The following is a 16244-nucleotide window of genomic DNA, read 5'->3' as shown; positions in this document are numbered from 1 at the left end:
GCGCAAAGGTTCATACGGAGCATCGGAGGTTCGATTATTGGCGGAGACAAAGTCATGGTGCGCTTTGTCACCCCTCTAGGGGTCCCGTCCACGTGTCGTAAAGGGGGGTCCACAGGATGAGAGCCACTACCCGAACGTCTAGCCTGAGTGTGTATAAGTCGTGACCGCATCCGATTTACCCGATTGGCAAACCAAGGGGGAGGGGCGTCGCCCGTGAGTTTGGTGTCGCATCGGGGGGTCTGAAGGGCTCGTCAATGGCTGGAGTCCTCACGATAATCTAAAAAAATAAAAATAATAAAAAAATAGGCATGAATTCTTTTCAAATCATAATAGAGAAGAGAGAGAGAAAATCAAATTAGAATGGATGGAAGTAATGAAAAAGAATCATAAGAATATTCCATTTTTTAAATATTATAAAGATAATCACGCTGTTTGTGCTATCCAAAATAATAAAAAGAATTGGAAACTAGCTGATAAAGATCAAGAAGTACCATCAACACATCCACCCTTGGATTCGCTAAAAGTTGAATACAAAGGAATAAAAACTTTAGCCTCGCCGTTGAAAGAAGTAAAAGAAGGTAACAATGCAATGGATCAAATTATTAGTCAAAATAATTGCACTAATCAAATTCTTCATACTATAGCCAATCAATCTACCAGAATTGAGAATCTTCTAGAAAATACTTTAGACCCTAAGATAGGTAAGATTTTTGAAATAGGAGAATTTAGTAAAATAAAGAAGCAAAAACCTGTCTATGAACCTTTTACGTTAAAAGATAATTTCAAATTTAATCTAGAATCCAAAAATGAACAAGATATGAGAAAAATCTTAGAAATACTTAAAGAGGATTACCAAGATAAAGGAAAAAATGTAAATACCCTATCAAGAGAAGAAGCTATGTATAATCTTGAGAAAAACTTTAATAATCAAAGTGATAGTGATTTTGAAATAAATAAACTAAGAAAATCTTGGAAAAATAGAAGTAAGCAAATGTATTATAAAAGACCAAGCCCTCCAACTTTATCATTTGAAGAAGAAACTCCACGAACTAGCAGAACCTTTGATGGAACTGCTCTCTATGAATGAAATTTAGATGGCTTTACAGAATATCAAATTGTTACATTAATCCAACAAATGGCTATGGCCGCTACAACCTTCAAATTGAAGGGTAATCAAGAATTAGTTGTAGCTCATTTTCTTACTTAAGGATTTAATGGATCCCTCAAGTGGGATAATTATCTCACTCAATTTGAAAGAGATGAAATTTTCTTTGCGGTCAAAATGGAAATTGAAGATGGTCAAGAAACTCAAAAAAGTGATGTTGTTTCTTCTCTTATTTGGGCAATCCTTAGGGCCTTTATAGGAGAACCTGATAATGCATTAGAGAAAAATAGTGTAATATTAGTAAATTTAACTTGTCTAAAATTATCAGATTTTACATGGTATAAGGATGTATTCCTTGCAAAAGTTCTTTGGAGAACGGACATTAGAAGCAGATTTTGGAAAGAAAAATTTATAGGAGGATTACCAAAATTATTTGCTCAAAGAGTTCGTGAAAGAATTAAGGATATTTTAGGAACAAATTAAACAAATATAACATATGGTCAAATAATAATTGTAATCAATCATGAGGGCCTTAAATTATGTAATGAACTTAAAATTCAATCCCTGATAAGAAGTGAATTTAAGAAAAATAAAGGAAAATTAAGTGATTTTTGTACTCAGTATGGTTATGAAAAGATTTAAGCCCCTTCAAGAAAAATTAAAAGATATCATAAACAAAAATCAACAAAGAAACATTATATGAAATATAATAAAAACTATTACTAGAATAAAATAAAGATTACTATAAACCTTCAAGTAATAGGAAGAAAACTAAAGGGTCTAAATACAGAGACAAAAAAGAAGTAATATGTTTCAAGTGTGGTAAAAAAGGTCATAACAATAAAGATTGCAAAATAAAAGAAGAAATTTGAAAGTTAGACTATAGTGAGAAACTCAAAAAACAAATGATTTCTTTAATTGTTAGTAGTGAGTTTGAAGAAATAATATCATTAGAATCCGACGAAATAATTAATGAACTTCATGAAAGCTCATCATATTATTCATCAGAATCCTTAGAAGACAATAACAAACCTTGTATTGAAGAAGTAAGATTTTGTTTTTGTAACAAATGCTCAAAATCTTTAAATGTAATCTCAAAGGGAAGTAAAATCATGTTAGAAATGTTAGAACATGTTGATAACCCAGAAGTCAAAAGTAAATACTTGACTAAATTAAAAGAGCAACTAATGCAAGAAGAAAAACCTAAATTTTCAAAAGAAGATTATAACATTAGAGAAATTATAGATCAATATAAAGGAAAAGAAATTTTATCCAATCAATTTAATCAACCAACAGTTCATGATCTACAATATGAAATCAATAATACAAAAGAAGAAATAAATGATATTAAATGACAAATGCGTAATTTACAAATTAAAGTCGATTTACTTTATGAAAAAGAAGAAATTCACTCTGAAAGTGAAAAAGAAAACAATAAAGAAGATGACGAAGAAAAAGAAGCATTCTTAGGATTTTTATCAAAAGTAAATATTCATAAATGGAATACAAGTGTAAAATTAGTAATTAATAAAAATTTTGTTCTAGAACCACGTGCCCTTTTGGACACAGGTGTTGATATGAATTGCGTCCAAGAAGGTTTAATTCCAACACAATACTATGAAAAAACAACCACAAAATTGTATGGTGCAAACAATGCAAAGCTTCAAATACAATTTAAAATATCTAATGTTCATATCTGTAATCAAGATATTTGTCTCAAAACTACATTTATATTAGTTAAAGATATGCAATAGGAAATTATTCTAGGAGAGCCATTTTTCACACTCATCTACCCCTTTCAAGTTGATGAAAATGGAATTCACACTCAACTTGCAAGACAAGAAGTTTTAATTGAATTTATTGATAAAATGAAAGAAAAAGAAGTCAATACTTTAAAAGACCTAGCCATAAAAAGAATAAATTTGATAAGATATAAGAGAAAACACATAAAGTAGTTATCAAAAGAAATTCATCACAAAAAGATTCAAGAAAGATTACAATATCCAAAAATCAAATTTAAAATAGAAAAATTTAAAGAAAAATTAGAAAAGGAAGTTTGTTCAAATTTACTTAATGCATTTTGGTCGCGAAAGAAGCATTTATTAAAATTACCTTACACCAAAGAATTTTCTAAAGAAAAAATCCTTACAAAAGCAAGACCTATTTAGATGAATCAATAATTATTAGAATATTGTAAAAAATAAATTAGAGAATCACTAGAAACAAATTTAATTAGAAAAAGCAAATCTCCATGGACCTGTTCTGCTTTTTACGTTAGAAATCAAGCTGAAATTGAGAGAGGAGCTCCTAGATTAGTTATTAATTACAAATCATTGAATAGAACACTTTAGTGGATAAGATATCCAATATCAAATAAAAAAGATTTACTAAGTAGACTTTTTAATCCTTCAATCTTGTCAAAATTTGATATGAAGTCTAGATTCTAACAAATACAAATTGCAGAAGAAGACAGGTACAAGATTGCTTTCACAGTACCATTTGGACATTACAAATGGAATGGAATGTAACGCCATTTGGTCTCAAAAATGCTCCTTCAGAATTTCAAAATGTAATGAATGAAATGTTTAATCCTTATACAAAATTTAAAACAGTATATATTGACGACGTTTTGGTATTCTCAGAAACTATAGAACAACACTTCAAACACTTAAATATATTTCTTGAAGTAATCAAAAGAAATGATTTAGTTGTCTCTCAGCCAAAAATTAGGCTTTTTCATGTAAGTATTCGTTTCTTAGGCCATAATATTTATCAAAATACTATAACTCCTATTCAAAGAACTTTAGATTTTGCTGATAAATTTTCTGATGAAATTAAAGACAAAAATCAATTGCAAAGACTTTTAGGATGCCTTAATTATGTTGCGGATTTTATTCCTAATCTAAGAATAATACTTAAACCTCTTTTTAAAAGACTTAAGAAAAATCCACCCGCTTGGTTTGAAGAACACACTCAAGCAGTTAAAAAAGTTAAATCTGTAGTCAAGACTCTCCCATGCCTTAGTTTACCTCATCCAAAAGTTTTCATGATAGTTGAAACAGATGCATCTGACATAGGCTATGGCGGCATCCTCAAGCAGAAGTTTGATTCAAAAGATATTATTGTTAGATTTTTTCTGGAGCTTGGTCAAGACCTTAAGTCAACTATTCTACCATCCAAAAAGAGATTTTATCGATTGTTTTATGTGTTCAAAAATTTCAAGATGATTTATTTAATAAAGAATTTTTACTATGTTGGCTTTTTAAGTCAGATCTCCGTTTTGATACTGACAAACACAAGCGGTTCTTATATGTGCTTTTAAGTGCGTGAACATGTATAATTCAAGTCACACATAAGATCAAGAGGACATGGAAGCCATGACACGACTCAAAGCTCATATCTGGCGTATTCCATAGAGTTAAAGAGCAAAGAAAAAAGAAGACGACATTTGTGTTTTATTTGTATTTAATTTATTTTCATATCTTTGGTATGTAATAATGCACGCATCTGCATGATATGGATTATATGCTCAGATGGTCGTAGTTTGACCATAGGGAACTGAATGACCTTAGGGCTCGATCGACCGACATCAAATTTTTAGGGTTATTTCTCAAAGGCCTTAGATTGACCTTAGGTCCTTGAATATTTCATAAAAATATGCCCTATAGGCTTAACATTAATAATCATATGAATATGGTAAATTTTATAAGAGAAAAAGGACTGAAAATGCCTAAATTGGCATGTTCGATCGACCGAACTCAGTTATATTGAGTTCCTCGATCGATCGAACTCCCACCAGGTCAACAGGTTGACCTCTTGGTTGACTGACCAGATATATATAGGCAGACCTGGTTGACCAAACCTCCTTCGATCAACAACTTGACCTCCCGATCGACCGACCAAATTTATACGGGCAATGCCTTGGTTAACCGAACCCCCACGTGGGAATCGCCAACCTCCCGGTCGACCGAATCTCGTAGTTCAAATTGACCCAGTCGACCGAACTGCGTGGGTTTGGAAATCGCCTCATGTCTGGTCGTGCGAACCTATAGTTCAAAAATTCCTCGGTCAACCTAACTTGGCTCCACGATCGACTGAACCACAAAAGTGGTTGACTAGAGCTCTCGGGTTGGAATTTTTTAAATTCATTAAAACGTCAATCTTTTCCAAAATGCTGAGCATGTCCCCAACGGTCAAAATTTTCAGAAAATATATAAATATCCCCTCATAACTCCAGATTAGCAACTTTGATTAAGTCTAAATTTCTCTCTAATCCTTTGTTAATCAAAGTTCCCCCAACCTATTTTTATTGCAAAAATTTCTTCTTTGGGGCAAAATTTTTCAAACTAAACTCTCCAACTCTCTTTCCATTCATTCATTTCAAAATCATTTTGTAAAGAGAATATATTTATTTTGGGCATTTATTTTCGTATTCACGTGTTATACTCTCACATACTAGTTATTTTGAAAATCATTTTTGAGAATATAGTTTAGTTTTCTCCCGGATTATTTCATTGATAAATATCTTTTGGGAGAAAATTATTTATCGCACAAATACTTCCTTGAACATAAACTCCAGATTCTCCAAACACTCTTATTTGCAAAAATCTTTGTTGGAGAACATATTTCTCATATATATATATATATATATATATATATATTCATATACATTATTTGAGCAAAAATTATTGAAAGAGAAAAACCCTAGGTTCTCCTATATTATTATTGAAATATCTTTTTGGAGAAAACCTTTTATTAGGGTTTAAATATAGTTAAGCACCCTTACTCTACTGCGATCATTGCATATCATATTAGAGTGCATTTATTTGATCTTAAATGTGTACATCTCAGCTTGTATTTTTAGAAGTATTTTTATGTACAAAAATGTTTTCCATGTACTAGTTGGGTTCAGCTTGTCAATTGAACTGGGGAGTCTCAACCCCATAAATAAGACCGTTTCGGTTCATCCCAGAATTGAACTGGGGAGTCTCAGCCCCGTAAATGAGACCGGTTCGGTTCAGCATGAAAATTGAACTGGGGTTTTCCTCGCCCCGTAAGGAGATGATGTAAAAGGTTTCTGCTCCGCTTGGTTAAGTGAGCAGGTATAGTGGAATCCTTAAGGGGTATGCCTAAGGTGGGGACGTAGGTTGGTTTGGTCGAACCTCGATAACAAATATCATGTATCACTCTCTCCCTATCTCATTTAAATTACTATACTTTAATTTCCGCATGTGTATGCTTTCATTTGTCATTATAATTATTTGCATGCACACCTCTATTTTAAATGAGATATGTTTCATGTGTATGTCTACTTTTATTGTTTTATTAATTTACTTACACACGTGAAAAAGGGATATAATATGTGGTGAATCGGCAAAACATTTAAATTAGATGAAAAATTTTAAAACCCAATTCACCCCCAACCCTTTTGGGATTGCACCAAAGCTAACATACTCTATATTGATTGCAAAAGTGCAAAAGAAGTTTTAGAAAATAATGTTAAAAATTTGGTTTCAAAACAAATTTTCGCCAGATGGCAAGCACTTCTCTCTGTTTTTTATTTTCAAATTGAGTTTATCAAAGGATCTTCAAATTTTTTGCCTGATTTTCTTACAAGAGATTTTCTCCTGTGCAAAAATGCCACTACAAAAGGCTAGTGATTATTATTCAAAAGAGAGTTATTCAAAAGAAGGTTCTCGTGAAGGAATCGTTATTCAAAATAGGTTTCAACCACTCATAAGGCCTCAATTACTGTCATCATTCAAAGAAATCCTAGAAGAACAAGCTTCCACTCCAAAGAAGACTTCAATTAATATGGACAAGGCAATTTTTGAGGATTTATTTGCTATTGAACTAGAGTGGGATTCGGTCACTCCCTTTGAAATTATTCAAAAATATTTCTATAGAGGATGTCATTTTAACACCCTTGATCCTCTAAAAAATCAAAAGTTTTATGTGTGACGGCCTGCTTAATTACCACATATTTTTTACATAATACAATAAAACCAATATCACAAAAATCAGCAGATCATAATCCACCTGATCCTCTAAAAAATCAAAAGTTTTATGTGTGACAGCCTGCTTAATTACCACATTTTTTTTACATAATACAATAAAACCAATATCACAAAAATCAGCAGAACATAATCCACCTGGACCCGTGGGTACCAGGGATACATCATAACACATAACGGAAGCCTAAGCAGTAGGAAACATGCAATCATAATATCATAAATACAGAATCATCCATCACAATACCAGAATTACTATAACCACTGTATTTATATACACATAGTACACAACCCAAAAGATATCTTAGGGTTGTTAGCTTTGGTGCAATCCCAAGAGGGGGGTGAATTGGTATTTAAAATTTATTGCCTTAGGTCAATCTACTAACAATAGTATTACACAAGCCTAAGGTCAATCTAGTACATGTAAAATAAATCAATGTAAATATACAATGGAATTTAGACTGCAATAAACGTTTAACCAAGCATGCACAATAAAGCAGTAAAGGAGACGACATCCAGAAATGTTATCAAGGTTTGGCCAAATTGCCTACGTCCCCACCTTGGCCAACAAGTACAAGGATTACCACTATAGGCTCACTTAACGGGTAGAGCAGCACCTAAACAACCTAGGTCAATTAGCACAGGGCTGACCTCAACCTTTACAACCAGGTCAATTAAGAGGCCGACCTCAACCAGCACGCCTTACCAGGATGGCACACCTAACTTTCCTAATCCGGTCTAAGTTAGTCCGGGACTATTTCAAAGGGCTAGTCTCCCTCTTCAGGCCCGTGCCTAGACATACAATAGATTTGAAATACAATCAAATGGTATAGTGATTGTGCTGTCGTGTAAAGCAGATATGTACCCAATACGCACAGTATAACTAATACACTACCAAAAGATAGGATATGATAAGCTCCGTGTAGTCTAAGTGTCTACTCTCAAATATTTATGCAAATATAGCAATTAATGCGTGAGAGTGTAAATGATAGGATCTTTGTGTCAAAATAATATTTCAATCACAATGCACAATCAAAGATCATAAGCACACTTCAAATATCTCAACAAATAATATTTCTCAATATAAACCACAAAAGATATTTAAAAATGGTTTGCAAAATATTTATTTGATCTTTGTAATAAAAAAGATAATCTCAATCAGAAGGTGTAGCAATAAAGATCTTTTAACACTTAAGAAAATATCTCAAAATAGATTTCTCAAAGATACGCACAAGAGATATTTTTGAAAATGATGTATAATATTTTTGCAACCAAAACACAATATGAACTCTTGAGTATTGCAATGAGAATGCAAAACTCAGAAGCCCAAAGAAGTTTTCCTACGGAAGGCTTATTTACGAAGCCCCCTAGGAGAACTTGCAGCTTACTCTATATGAAATATAAATCTCAAATAGAACAACCAAGAGAGAGTTTAAGCTTGGTAAGATAAGCACAAGAAAACTCTTACAAAGAGGTATTTGCAATATTAATGAATAAGAGTGGGAGTTTAAAGCTTGAATATGAAATATAGGCTTTTTGAGATTAAGAGGATATTGGCTAATTATATTTTCTAATCTCATGCTAATTATTCCAAATGAGGGGGTATATATAGACAACCCCTAAAATATAACCGTTAAGGACACATATGGAATTATTAGGAAAGTTTTAATATATTTTAACTAAGTTAACCCCGTTTAAAAATATTAACCACGGTAAAAATTAAGTCCAACCCGAGAGCTTCAGTCGACTAGAGACATTTTCGGTCGACCCAAGTTCATATGGTTCAGTCGACCAGGACAAAAATGAACTGGGGACTTGGTCGACCCGACACATGTGTTGAGGGCAAAATTATCGAGGTTCGGTTGACCAAGGGGATGAACTATGGCCTTGGTCACCATGGTGTCCCTATTTCTATTGTTTCATATCAAGATCCGTGTTTTACGTCTCGTTTCTTAAAGAGTCTACAAGATGCCTTGGGATCACGATTGACATTCAGTATGTCTTTTCACCCGCAGACAGATGGATAGTTGAAGAGGACTATTCAGACATTAGAGGATATGTTGCGGGCTTGTGTCCTAGATTTTAGTGATAGTTGGATACGATATCTATCGCTTGTTGAGTTTGCATATAACAACAGTTACCAGTCTAGCATAGAGATGACACCTTACGAAGCACTTTATGGTCGTTGGTGTTGATCTTCGTTGTTCTAGGATCAGGTAGGTAAGTGGCAGATATTGGGTCTAGAACTGGTTCAACAGACCTTTGCAAAGGTCGAGTTGATCAGGGAGAGAATCAAGGTAGCTCAGAATCAATAGAAGAGTTATGCTGATACTCGTCGACGGGAGTTGGAGTTTGAGGTAGGAGAAATGGTGTTTCTGAGGATCGCTCCGTTGAAAGGGGTGATGAGGTTCGGAAAGAAGGGGAAGCTAAGTTCTCGATATATCGGGCCTTTTAAGATCCTTGAAAGGATAGGTTTGGTTGCTTATCGAGTGGCTTTACCTCCAGCGTTATCCAAAGTTTATGATGTATTTCACGTGTCTGTACTAAGGAAGTACGTATCAGATCCATCACACGTACTGAGTTACGAACCTCTAGAGATCAGTGATGCATTATCCTATGAGGAGGTACCAGTACAGGTATTGGACTGGAAGGTTCAGCAGTTACGGACCAAGGAAATACCTCTCGTGAAAGTATTATGGCGTAACCATGTAGTAGAAGAAGCTTCATGGGAATTAGAATCTGTGATACGTCAGAGGTACCCGCAGTTATTTTTATAGCATGTAAGTATGTATAGCAATATAGGTGGTTCAGATTAAATGGCATGGTCTTTGGGAGAGTTTTGTTTTGTATGTAATCTTCTGAAGTATCTTTTGTGTAACCACGGTATTCCTCCACCATATGTGAGGGTAGTAATGAATTTGGGCCGAAGTCACTTTGTGGGTGACTGTCGACTCTTTTGTAAAATAGATTCATAAGGAAAGATTGTGTTTAGTAATAGTTAGTAAATTTTGAGGATAAAATTTTTATAAGGAGGGAAGATTGTAGAAACCCGAACCCATAAATGAGGAAGTAAATAAGAAACGGTCAGAAAGGGAGTATTTCGACTAGGTTCATCGACGAGGGCAGCCTTCTCGTTGACCAAGTCCCTTAAGTCCTCTTCGACGAAATTCAGTGCCTCGTCGACAAGGGAATACCGAGAGAGTCAGAGAAATATTCGGAAAGGGCTCAGCGATGAAGGTAGGGCCTCGTCGACGAGCTGTGTGGCGGACTCATCGATGAAGACTCCGCCTCGTTGACGAGTTGGACTTGGTCAAAGGTCCTATAAATATCCATTTTGAGTTTCTTAAGGGCTAAGTTTCTTCCAAAGCTCTCTCTCTCTCTCTCTCTCTCTCTCTCTCTCTCTCTCTCTTTCTAACCTGCGATTTTCCTCTCTCACTCTCTAAGATTCTTTGTAGTTCGACGTCCGTTTCTAGAATGGAGGTTCCTGTGAGGATCAGAAGAGGAAACTCTATAGATGAAATAGGTAAAATAGGTAAAGACTCCTCACTTTCTATAGATGATGTCTTGTTAGTAGATGGTCTAAAGCATAATCTACTAAGTTTTAGTTAACTTAGAGATAAAGGATGTGAAATAATGTTTAAGAGAGACAAATGCATAATACGAGAATCTAAGAATCAAAATACATTATTCACTGCACTTAGAATGAACAATGTTTATTGCATAAATCTTAATAGTTTAATCCCTCAAGACATAACTTGCCTAGCAGCCATGAGTGAAAATAATTGGCTTTGGTATAGGAGGTTAGGACATGCTAGCATGGATCTTATATCCAAACTCTCCAAAAAGAATCTAGTTAAAGGCTTGCCTAAGACAAAATTTGTCAAAGATAAAGTGTGTGATGCTTGTCAATTAGGAAAACAAACCAAGAAGAGTTTCAAAAAGAAGAAACATATATCAACTAGTAGACCCCTAAAACTTATACACTTAGATTTGTTTGGTCCTACTAGAACCCAAAGTTTAGGAGGAAAATAATACGCCTTTGTAATTATCGATGATTACTCAAAATACACATGAGTGTTGTTCCTAGCTAACAAAGAAGAAGCTTGCAACTCATTGATCACTTTATGTAAGAAGATTCAAAATGAGAAAGGGTATAATGTCTCAAATATTAGAAGTGACCAAGGAAGAGAATTTAAGAATCAAAATGTTGAAAATTTTTGTAATGAACATGGCATAAATCACAACTTTTCAGCACCTAGAACCCCACAACAAAATGGAGTTATGGAAAGGAAAAATAGAACCCTCTAAGAAATGGCAAGAACCATGCTTAATGAAAATGACTTACCCAAATATTTTTGGGTTGAAGCTATAAATACAGCTAGCTATATAGTTAATAGGGTCTCCATTAGATCAAACCTAAACAAGACACCCTATGAATTGTGGAAAGGAAGAATGGCTAATATAAATTACTTTCATGTCTTTGGGTGCAAGTGTTTCATTCTAAATAACAAAGACAACTTAGGAAAATTTGATGTTAAATCGAATGAAGGCATTTTCCTTGGATACTCCACAAATAGTAAAGTCTATAGAGTTTACAACAAAAGAACACTCACCATAGTTGAATCAATTCATGTAGACTTTGACGAATCTAGCTCTTTTTCAAAAGAAGTTAACAATGAAGAAAAAGATGATATGTTCAAAAAGGAGGATGAGATAGAAATAAAGGAGGAAAATGAAATAAACGAAGAAAAGTCAAAAGATGAACTCATAAAATATGGAATTACCAAAAGAATGGAAATATAAGAAAGATCATCTTTAAGAACAAATTATAGGTGAACCATCTAGAGGTGTGATCATTAGATCTTCACTAAAGAACCTTTGCAATCATTATGCATTCCTATCCCAAAATGAAACTAAAGATATTGAAGAAGCCCTTAAAGATGAATCTTGGATAGTTGCAATGCAAGAAGAATTAAACCAATTTGAAAGAAGTCAAGTATGGAAATTAGTACCCAAATCGGAAAATCATTTGATCATAGGAACTAAATGGGTATTTAGGAATAAAAATGATGAAAATGGTATAATCACTAGAAACAAAGTTAGACTTGTAGAAAAGGGGTACAATCAAGAAGAAGGAATAGATTATGATGAAACCTTTTGCCCCTATATCTAGAATGGAAGCTATTAGAATGTTGTTAGCTTATGCTTCCTACAAAGAATTTAAGTTATATCAAATGGATGTCAAAAGTGCATTCTTGAATGGGTATATTAATGAAGAGGTATACGTTAAACAACCCCTTGGTTTTGAAGATATTGAAAATCCTAACCATGTATTTAGACTAACTAAGGCTTTATATGGACTAAAACAGGCCCCTAGGGCTTAGTATGAAAGATTTAGTGGATTTCTAATTGAGAAATGATTTTTAAGAGGAAAAATTGATAGCACTTTGTTCATTAAAAATAAGGAAAATAATATACTTTTAGTTCAAATCTACATAGATGATATAATATTTGGTGCTACAAATGAACATCTATGTAAAGAATTTGCAAAATGTATGCAAGAAGAATTTGAAATGAGCATGATGGGGGAATTAAACTATTTTCTTGTACTACAAATTAAACAAGCAAAAAGTGGGACTTTTATAAGTCAAACAAAATACATAAAAAATATGATACAAAAATTTGGTATGGAAAATAGTAAACCCATAGGCACACCTATGAGTACCTCCATCAGCCTAGACAAAGATGAAAAGGGAAAATCCATAGACACAAAGTACTATAGAGGCATGATTGGAAGTCTATTATATTTAATGGCCAGTAGACCTGATATAATGTTTAGTGTGTGTATGTGTGCACATTTTCAATCAGCACCTAAGGAATCACACCAAATTGTTGTTAAAAGAATCCTAAGATACTTAATAGGCACAATAGACTTAGGACTATGGTATCCTAAAGACACCGGTTTTGAAATGATCAGTTATTCAGATGCGAACAATGCCGGTTGTAAGATAGATAGAAAAAGCACAAGTGTCACATGCCACTTCTTAGGAAGATCTTTAGTTTCTTGGTCTTCTAAGAAACAAAATTTGTGGCTTTGTCAATTGCTGAGACCGAATATGTAGCAGCTGGTAGTTATTGTGCACAAACTCTTTACATGAAACAACAATTAAGAGATTTCAATTTAAACTACACAACTATACCAATTAAGTGTGATAACACGAGCGCGATTAACATATCTAAAAATCCTATTTCACACTAAAAAACAAAGCACATTGACATAAGACACCAGTTCCTAAGAGATCATGTTTAAAAAGAAGACATAAATCTAGAATTCATTAATACAAATGACCAATGGGCTGATATCTTTACTAAACCATTCTCAGAAGATAGATTTATAACCATAAGAAGAGAACTTGGTCTACTACATAGTAGAAAAGTAAACTAAAAGAACAAGGCTTAAAGAAAAATCCACAGTCAATAAACTGTCTCTAGGGTCACCTAGGATTTGTCCTTTTTGAGTGATCAAAATTTATTTTGGCATGTATTTTGATGTGCTGTATAATGCAACACTTAGCTTAAATTGCTTTCCTTGTTTCTTGAAACATAGGCTCATGATAAATGAGATGCAACATGCTACATGTGGATGTTTGAGATATGATGTTGAATCTTGGCATAAGTGAGGAGTATGTGGTCATATGTACATTTTAATGTTTACCCTTTTTGATTGATGTCAAAAGGGGGAGTAGTATTTGAGTAAAAATACTATTTGAGCATGTTGAGCGTCATTGAGCAATAAGCATGATTATTGCATGATCAGTCTTGAATCTACAAATTGTTAAAGTAATGCTTATTGTAAAGGAGAGTAGAATGATGTTAGTTGTAAGAGGAAGATTTTTTTTTTTAACGCGTATTTATATTTTTTTTGCTTCTCATTTGTCATCATCAAAAAATGAGAGATTGTTGGCCTAACTAAGCTTTTCAATCTTGTTTTGATGATAACAAAATGAAGGATGCTTTAACATGTGGTGTTGAGTAATGTGTTTTTAGGTAAAAGGACTCTCAAGGTTGATAAACTAAAAGCTCAATGTTAATCTAGTGGAAACTCCTCAGAATATCAAAGGCAATAGACGACAAATGAAGAAGTTAAGGGCAAGCAAACCCAAAGTCAAAAGTGAACCTCAAGAGGCTGAAGAAGGCTGAAAGACCTACTGATTTAAGGAGATCATAATTAGAAGGACTGTTGTAAGTACTTCCAAACCAAATGCCATTTAGATATGTGAAGCTCTCATAAAAAAAAAAAAAACTAAAACCTTGTTAAAAGAGTTTAAAAATATATTTTTAAAATAAAAGTAAAAAAGGTCTTAAAGGAAGGAAAGTTTTCAAAAATAAAAAGAAGTCAGACACCTGACAGACGATTGTCTGTCTATGGACAAACGACTGAAAAAAATTTGAGTGTTTTAAACTGAAGACAGTGTCCTGGCAGACGACTACCAATGTTCTGGGTTTAAAATTTAACCATGATAGACGATTGCCTATACTATGGCAGACGACTGCCAGCATTCTGAATTTCAAATTTAACCATGGCAGACGACTGCCATGTCGTGGCAAATGACTGCCACGCGAAACAGATTTCAGATCTCAAATGGGAAGTTCTCTTTTGAAATTTTGAATTTTAAAATTAAGTAAACAATTCTTTTTCAAATATTACCTAACTTGATGGGGATATTGATCTTTGAAAAAGCATATAAATACCTCCTTGAGTAATGAAAATTTTTGAATTTTAAAATTAAGTCAACAATTATTTAAAAATATTACCTAACTTGATGGAGACATTGATCCTTGAAAAAACATATAAATACCTCCGTGGGTAATGAAAAATTTTGAATTTTAAAATTAAGTCAACAATTTTTTTTCAAATATTACCTTACTTGATGGGGACATTGATCTTTGAAAAAACATATAAATATCTTATTGGGTAATGAAAAAGTTTGAAATTCAAAATTAAGTTAACATTTTTTTTTTTTCAAATATTACCTAATTTGATGGGGACATTGATCTTTGAAAAAGCCTATAAATTACCAGCTTAGGTAATGAAAAATATATATAAGATAAAATATAAAATAAGAGAGATTAATAAGTCTTTTGCTAAAACTCTTCTTGTGCTGAAATTCTCCTCGAACTCCATCTAACCACATCATTTTGTTGGAGAAAAAGATATTCTCCTTGAGTTCAATTTACTCACATCTTTTGCTGGAAAGGAATTCTACCATTTTGGTAGATTGAAAATATCAAAACTCGGTTTTGGGTTGCAATTCAATTTTTTTAAGAACCATTGGTGACTTCTAAAACTTTAGAGCTTCATATATTCTATTTTGCTTTGATTTTTAGAAGTATAATTTAGATCTTAATTTGTACAACATGCTCTAAATTTTGAGAGTATTTTTTTTGTACGCAGATTTATTTTTCATCTTCTTGTACTTTGAGCGGTTCAAAGGATTGATTAGATCGTTGGACCAAGCACATGCTGGTGCTTAGAGAGTTTTTTCTCTTCCTGAAAAAGAGGGTAAATTGTGTAAGATTTTTTGTTCCACCCGGAAGGAGCAAAATTTAGTTAACTCCTTAGGTGGTTGACCTAAGGCGAGGACGTAGGCTGGGGTAAGCCGAACCTCGTAAAAAGTGGTGGTATTATTCTCTTCTCATTACTCTCCTTTTAATTTCAGTAACAATATAACTTGCGTGCATGTTTTAATACTTGAAATCAAAAAGTAATACTTATTAGAATTTAAGTAAACCCAAAAAGGACTAATTTGTTCTTGGGCTTGCGGAAACCGAAAGGGAGTACGTTGGTTAATCGATCTCTTACGGAAACCGAAAGGAAGTACGTTGATTGGTTAACACCCAAAACTTGTTAGCTGAAGGTTTAATTAAGTTTTGATATTGAAAAGGTGTTTGGTTGTCATTGCAATATTCAAATTCATAAATCAACAACAAGAATTGAACATTCATTTGCAGGACCTTTAAATATTCCGAATTAATTTCTTGTCTTGTGGTTGTTGTGTATGAATGGTAAATGAATTGATTGTGTTTATTGATTGTGAATTGATTACAAGGAAATAGGAGTTAGTGTG

Source organism: Malania oleifera, chromosome 11 (assembly GCF_029873635.1).
Source record: "Malania oleifera isolate guangnan ecotype guangnan chromosome 11, ASM2987363v1, whole genome shotgun sequence".
Taxonomy (NCBI): Eukaryota; Viridiplantae; Streptophyta; class Magnoliopsida; order Santalales; family Ximeniaceae; genus Malania; species Malania oleifera.
The sequence above is the reverse complement of the archived record's forward strand: the minus strand, read 5'-3'. Positions refer to the sequence as shown.